Consider the following 7,165-nt stretch of genomic DNA (forward strand, 5'->3'; position numbering starts at 1 on the left):
CCGATACGAACAATATTTAATATTTCCGATTCCGGATTTAATTTTCGTTTCGAACAAATATTTAATATTTCCGTTTGCGGAATTATTTTCCGATTTCGATAATATTTCCGATTCTGACAATATTTCCGTTTCCGGCAATATTTCCGATTCCGGCAATATTTCCATTTCCAATAATATTTTCCGATACGTACCATGTTTCCATTTCCGGCAACATCTACGACTTGGATAATATTTATATTTCCGATACGATCCATATTTCCGTTTCCGGCAATATCATCGTTTCCGGAGTATTCATTTCTTGCCTGTGACGATCTCAGCTCCCACTGAAACCAAGATCCGTCGATTCCGAATATCCATAGATGGAGTATTTAATGCCATTAAATACTTGATCCGTTTACGTACTATTTGTGTGACCCTACGGGTTCAGTCAAGAGTAAGCTGTGGATTTAATATCATTAATTCCACTTGAACTGAAGCGGCCTCTAGCTAGGCATTCAGCTCACTTGATCTCACTGAATTATTAACTTGTTAATTAATACTGAACCGCATTTATTAGAATTAACATAGAATGCATACTTGGACCAAGGGCATTATTTCCTTCAGTCTCCCACTTGTCCTTAGGGACAAGTGTGCATTTCCTAATTCCTTTGTCGCTCGATGCTTGCTCTTGAACATAAGGTAAGAGTTGTCATCCTTATTATGTCCAGAGGTGTTTCTCGGTTTCAGAGTTCAACTGATCAAATAAACAGATACTCATAGCCTATGATTCATCCGAGCACGGCCATGCATTTCACAGTTTCTAGCTCTCCGAGTGGCCTTGTACAACTTTTAAGCATCTCATCCCGATTTATGGGAGGACAATCCCAATCTTGCGATCTTGAGATTAGACTTCGTTTGATAGGTGATTACCTGAGCGTTGCCTTTATAGCCTCCTTTTACGGTGCGACGGTTGGTCAACGTCAAAGCAACCAGTTCTCAAACAAGTAATCTCAAATCACTCAGGTATTGAGGATTTAGTGTCTAATAATTTTAATGAAATTTACTTATGACAGATTCTCATCTCTTACAGTAAAGTTTCATAGGTCTTGTCCGATACTAGTCTTCCCAAAGTAAGTATCTATGTAAATGATTATGACATTGCCATGTCCACATAGTTCAAGAAACATAACTACTAGTCATCTTGCATTCTAGTCGTCTAACGTTTTCTATGCGTCCAATTTTATAGAAAACTCCGACTAGGGACCATTTTCAACCTTTGACATTCAAGTTCACTTGATAGACATTTCTTAGTCACAGGACTGGTCCTGACAGTCTATCTTGAATATATCGTCAAATTGAAGGGACTCATCATTTAATAAACCACAAATTAAATGGAAAAATGAATTCTTTTCATTTATTGTGAATGATTAACCAATAATGTTTTACAAAGATTTAAACTCTAAAACTTTAAAACATTAAACAGGGATATCAAAGCCATTCTCCAATATGCTTGATTCCCATAGCTGCAGTGTGCGAGTTGTGCTTCGCCTGCGGCAGAGGTTTAGTCAATGGATCTGATATGTTGTCATCAGTTCCAATCTTGTTTATCTCGACTTCTTTTCTTTCAAAGAACTCTCGTAGAAGGTGAAATCTACGAAGTACATGCTTGACTCTCTGGTGGTGTCTAGGCTCCTTTGCCTGTGCAATAGCTCCGTTATTATCACAATACAGGGCTATTGGTCCTCTAATGGAGGGGACTACACCAAGTTCACCTATGAACTTCCTTAGCCATATAGCTTCCTTTGCTGCTTCATGTGCAGCAATGTACTCCGCTTCAGTTGTAGAATCCGCAATGGTGCTTTGCTTAGCACTTTTCCAGCTTACTGCTCCTCCGTTGAGGCAGAAGACAAACCCAGACTGTGATCTGAAATCATCTTTGTCGGTTTGGAAACTTGCGTCCGTATAGCCTTTAACAATTAATTCATCATCTCCGCCATAGACCAGGAAGTCATCTTTGTGCCTTTTCAGGTACTTCAGAATATTCTTGGCAGCAGTCAAATGCGCCTCTCCTGGGTCTGACTGGTATCTGCTCGTAGCACTCAGTGCGTACGCAACATCCGGGCGTGTACATATCATAGCATACATTATTGAACCAATCAATGATGCATATGGAATCCCATTCATTCGTCTACGCTCATCAAGTGTTTTTGGGCACTGATTCTTGCTTAGAGTCATTCCATGAGACATGGGTAGGTAGCCTCGCTTGGAGTCCGCCATCTTGAACCTATCAAGCACCTTATTGATATAAGTGCTTTGACTAAGTCCAATCATCCTTTTAGATCTATCTCTGTAAATCTTGATGCCCAATATGTACTGTGCTTCTCCTAGATCTTTCATCGAAAAACATTTCCCAAGCCAAATCTTGACAGAGTTCAACATAGGAATGTCATTTCCGATAAGTAATATGTCGTCGACATATAATACTAGGAAAGCAATTTTTCTCCCACTGACCTTCTTGTATACACAAGATTCGTCTGCGTTCTTGATGAAACCAAAGTCACTGACTGCTTCATCAAAACGTATATTCCAGCTCTTGGATGCCTGCTTCAATCCATAGATTGACTTCTTTAGCTTGCATACCTTTTTAGCATTCTTTGGATCCTCAAAACCTTCAGGCTGTGTCATAAACACAGTTTCTGTTAAAACACCGTTTAAGAAAGCAGTTTTGACATCCATCTGCCATATTTCGTAATCGTAATATGCAGCGATTGCTAACATTATCCGAATAGACTTTAGCATTGCAACCGGTGAAAAGGTTTCATCGTAATCCACACCGTGGACTTGCCTGTAACCTTTTGCAACCAATCTAGCTTTGAAAACTTCAAGTTTCCCATCCTTGTCCTTTTTCAGTTTGAAAACCCATTTGCTTCCAATGGCTTGGTAGCCATCTGGCATATCGACCAAATCCCATACTTGGTTTTCAGACATGGAGTCTAATTCAGATTGCATGGCTTCTTGCCATTGCTTGGAGCTAGGGCTCGTCATAGCTTGTTTGTAAGTCGCAGGTTCATCACTTTCAAGTAATAGAACGTCATAGCTCTCGTTCGTCAAAATACCTAAGTACCTTTCCGGTTGAGATCTATATCTTTGCGATCTACGCGGGGTAACATTTCTAGTTTGACCATGATTCTCACCAGATTCTTCTAAAGATCTCTGAGTTTCATCCTGAATGTCATCTTGAGCATTCTCTAGAGTTTGTTGTTCGACTCGAATTTCTTCGAGGTCTACTTTTCTCCCACTTGTCATTTTGGAAATGTGATCTTTCTCCAAAAAGACACCATCTCGAGCAACAAATACCTTGTTCTCAGATGTATTGTAGAAGTAATACCCCTTTGTTTCCTTTGGATAGCCCACAAGGATACATTTGTCAGATTTTGGATGAAGTTTGTCTGAAATTAATCGTTTGACGTATACTTCACATCCCCAAATCTTAAGAAAAGACACATTTGGAGGCTTTCCAAACCATAATTCGTATGGAGTCTTTTCGACAGCTTTAGACGGAGCTCTATTTATAGTGAGTGCAGCTGTATTTAGTGCATGTCCCCAAAATTCTAATGGAAGTTTGGCCTGACCCATCATTGACCTGACCATGTCTAGCAAGGTTCTGTTCCTCCGTTCCGACACACCGTTCCATTGTGGTGTTCCAGGAGGAGTCAATTCTGATAGAATTCCACATTCTTTCAGATGGTCATCAAATTCATAGCTCAGATATTCACCGCCTCTATCAGACCGCAGTGCCTTAATCTTCTTGCCTAATTGATTCTCTACTTCACTCTGAAATTCCTTGAATTTGTCAAAGGATTCAGACTTATGCTTCATTAGGTAGACATAACCATATCTACTGAAGTCATCAGTGAAAGTGATAAAGTAGCTGAAACCACCTCTAGCAGTTGTACTCATTGGTCCACATACATCTGTATGGATTAAACCCAATAGTTCATTTGCTCTTTCTCCAACTTTAGAGAAAGGTTGCTTTGTCATTTTGCCAAGTAAACATGATTCGCATTTACCATAATCCTCTAAGTCAAATGGTTCTAGAATTCCTTCCTTTTGAAGTCTTTCTAAGCGTTTCAAGTTTATATGGCCTAACCGACAATGCCACAGATAGGTGAGATCTGAATCATTCTTTTTGGCCTTTTTGGTATTTATGTTATATACTTGTTTGTCGTGATCTAATAAATAAAGTCCATTGACTAATCTAGCAGATCCATAAAACATCTCTTTAAAATAAAACGAACAACTATTGTCTTTTATTAAAAAGGAAAATCCCTTAGCATCTAAGCAAGAAACTGAAATGATGTTTTTAGTAAGACTTGGAACATGGAAACACTCTTCCAGTTCCAAAACTAGCCCGGAGGGCAACGACAAATAGTAAGTTCCTACAGCTAATGCAGCAATCCGTGCTCCATTTCCCACTCGTAGGTCGACTTCACCCTTGCTGAACTTTCTACTTCTTCTTAGTCCCTGTGGATTGGAACATAAGTGTGAGCCACAACCTGTATCTAATACCCAAGAAGTTGAATTAGCAAGTATACAGTCTATAACGAAAATACCTGAAGATGGAACGACTGTTCCGTTCTTCTGATCTTCCTTTAGCTTCAAGCAATCTCTCTTCCAATGCCCCTTCTTCTTGCAGTAGAAGCATTCGGATTCAGAAGTTGGGCTGGCCTTTTCGCCACCTTTCTTAGCATTCCTCTTCTTTCCAGATTTCTTGAACTTGCCCCCACGCACCATAAGCACATCTTGCTTATCAATTTTGAGCGTCTTTTCAGCGGTCTTCAGCATACCGTGAAGCTCAGTGAGCGTTTTGTCCAGACTATTCATATTGTAGTTCAGTTTGAACTGATCATACCCACTATGAAGAGAATGGAGGATGGTGTCTATAGCCATTTCCTGAGAAAATTGCTGATCCAGCCGACTCATATTCTCAATGAGTCCAATCATTTTGAGAACATGTGGACTTACGGGCTCGCCTTTCTTAAGCTTGGTCTCAAGAATTTGCCTATGAGTCTCGAATCTTTCGACTCGAGCCAGATCTTGGAACATGTTCTTCAACTCACTGATGATTGTGAAAGCATCTGAGTTGATGAACGTTTTCTGCAGATCCGCACTCATGGTGGCGAGCATTAGACATTTCACATCCTTGTTGGCATCAATCCAACGATTGAGGGCTGCCTGAGTGACCCCGTCGCCTGCGGCTTCGGGCATCGCCCCTTCTAGGACATACTCCTTTTCTTCCTGCATAAGAACTATTTGCAAGTTCCTTTGCCAGTCAAGGAAGTTTTTCCCGTTCAACTTCTCCTTTTCGAGAATTGATCGAATGTTGAATGAATTGTTGTTTGCCATATTTAAAACTACAATTGAAAAGAATAAACAAATAAATAACTATTCACAGTTTCTCTTAATAAACTTAAATTCTAGCATACATGCATAATTCAATGTTTATTAAGCATTTTATTCAAGTTATGTGTTCCGGCAGGTGTGAATAAAATGATTCCAAGATCCTAAAATCATTGAAGAACTAAGCACAGTTTGTCGACTTAATCCTAAAACATCTTAGGTAAGCAAAAGCCTTTTGCTAATAGGCTAGAAACTATTCTTGGTTGATAGGTACGTCTAAGAACTTATTAGGTAAACCTATCGATTTTGCCACGACATAAAAGGACTCCTTACTTATATCGTTGAGTTTCACCAAAACTAACATGTACTCACAATTATTTGTGTACCTTGCCCCTTTAGGACCAATAAGTAACACCTCGCTGAGCGAAAACTATTACTAGATTGATGTAAAGGATATCCAAGCAAGTGTATATTTTGGCATGGCACCTTTTAACTCAATTTTTAAGTTTGGAACTTAAGGCTCTTACTATATTGGTTAGATTTTAAGTGAACTAAAATCCTTAATCATGCAACATAATCAAGCTTTTGATCTCATGCATTTTAAGACATATTTAAAAGCAATAAATAACTTAAAACATGCATAAGATAAATGTGATCTAGTATGGCCCGACTTCATCTTGAAGTTTTAACTTCAAAGTCCGTCTTGAAAATCTTCGTGGGAGGCACCATTTTCTTCAAATAGGATAAGCTATAATTAAAACTAATTACAACTATTTGATGGTACGCAGACCATATTTGAATTGAAAAACAACTTTGGTACTTTAGACCAATTACATTCAAATTAATGGTACGTAGACCATATTTTCTATCCTATTTGGGCCATACTAGTCACTTCATAACCTGCAAAACAGTACATATACAATATATACCATTCACCCATTCATTATCATGAATGGCCCACATAGCTGGTTAGTAAAACACATTATGCATCACGTAAACATTTGCAGCAATTAATCAAGGGCACCAATAATCTACCAATTATTCAGTCCTTATTAATTCTAATCAAGTTGTTTTAACCTTAAGGATTTGTAGACCTAATCAAGAGTTTATGACTAAAAGGGCTCCCACTTAAACCAATAAATTCATATGCTTTACTAATTTTAAACATAAAAATGTATTTCTAGTCTAACCGGAAACATACAAATTTAATTAAAATTTAAAGCTCATATAAATTTATAATTGAATCCAAAAAGTTTAATTTAATTTCAGTCGTATTTAAATTAATTCATGATTTTAATTTTAGTAAAATAATTAGAATAAATAAAATTTATTATAATTACAATATTCAAAATTAAAATCCAAGAAAATAATTTAAATTATTAATTTTAAAATTAATTAAAATTACGTAAACTGAAAATTTCAAATTAAAATTTCAAAACGATCTAATCGCAACGCAACAACCCCACGCAACGTACGCCCATGGGCCGCACGCACACAGCCATCGCTGGCCATGGCGCGCAGCCCATGCGCTGCCTTGCATCGCTGGTGCTTACCATCGCAAGACATCACGCCAGCTGGTGCTCGCTGTGCGCGCGCCAGCGCTCGATGCACGCGAGCCATCGCTCGCTGCGTTCGCTCGCCAGCGCTCGCTTCATGCGAGCCAGCGCTCGCTGCGCGCGCTCGCCAGCGCTCGCTGCGCGCGCTCGCCAGCGCTCGATCCTGCGAGCCATCGCTCGCTGCGCAAGGCATCGACGCTGGGCGTAGCACTCGTGGCACGCGAGCTTGT

The sequence above is a fragment of the Spinacia oleracea genome, chromosome 5 (assembly GCF_020520425.1).
Source record: "Spinacia oleracea cultivar Varoflay chromosome 5, BTI_SOV_V1, whole genome shotgun sequence".
Classification (NCBI taxonomy): Eukaryota; Viridiplantae; Streptophyta; class Magnoliopsida; order Caryophyllales; family Amaranthaceae; genus Spinacia; species Spinacia oleracea.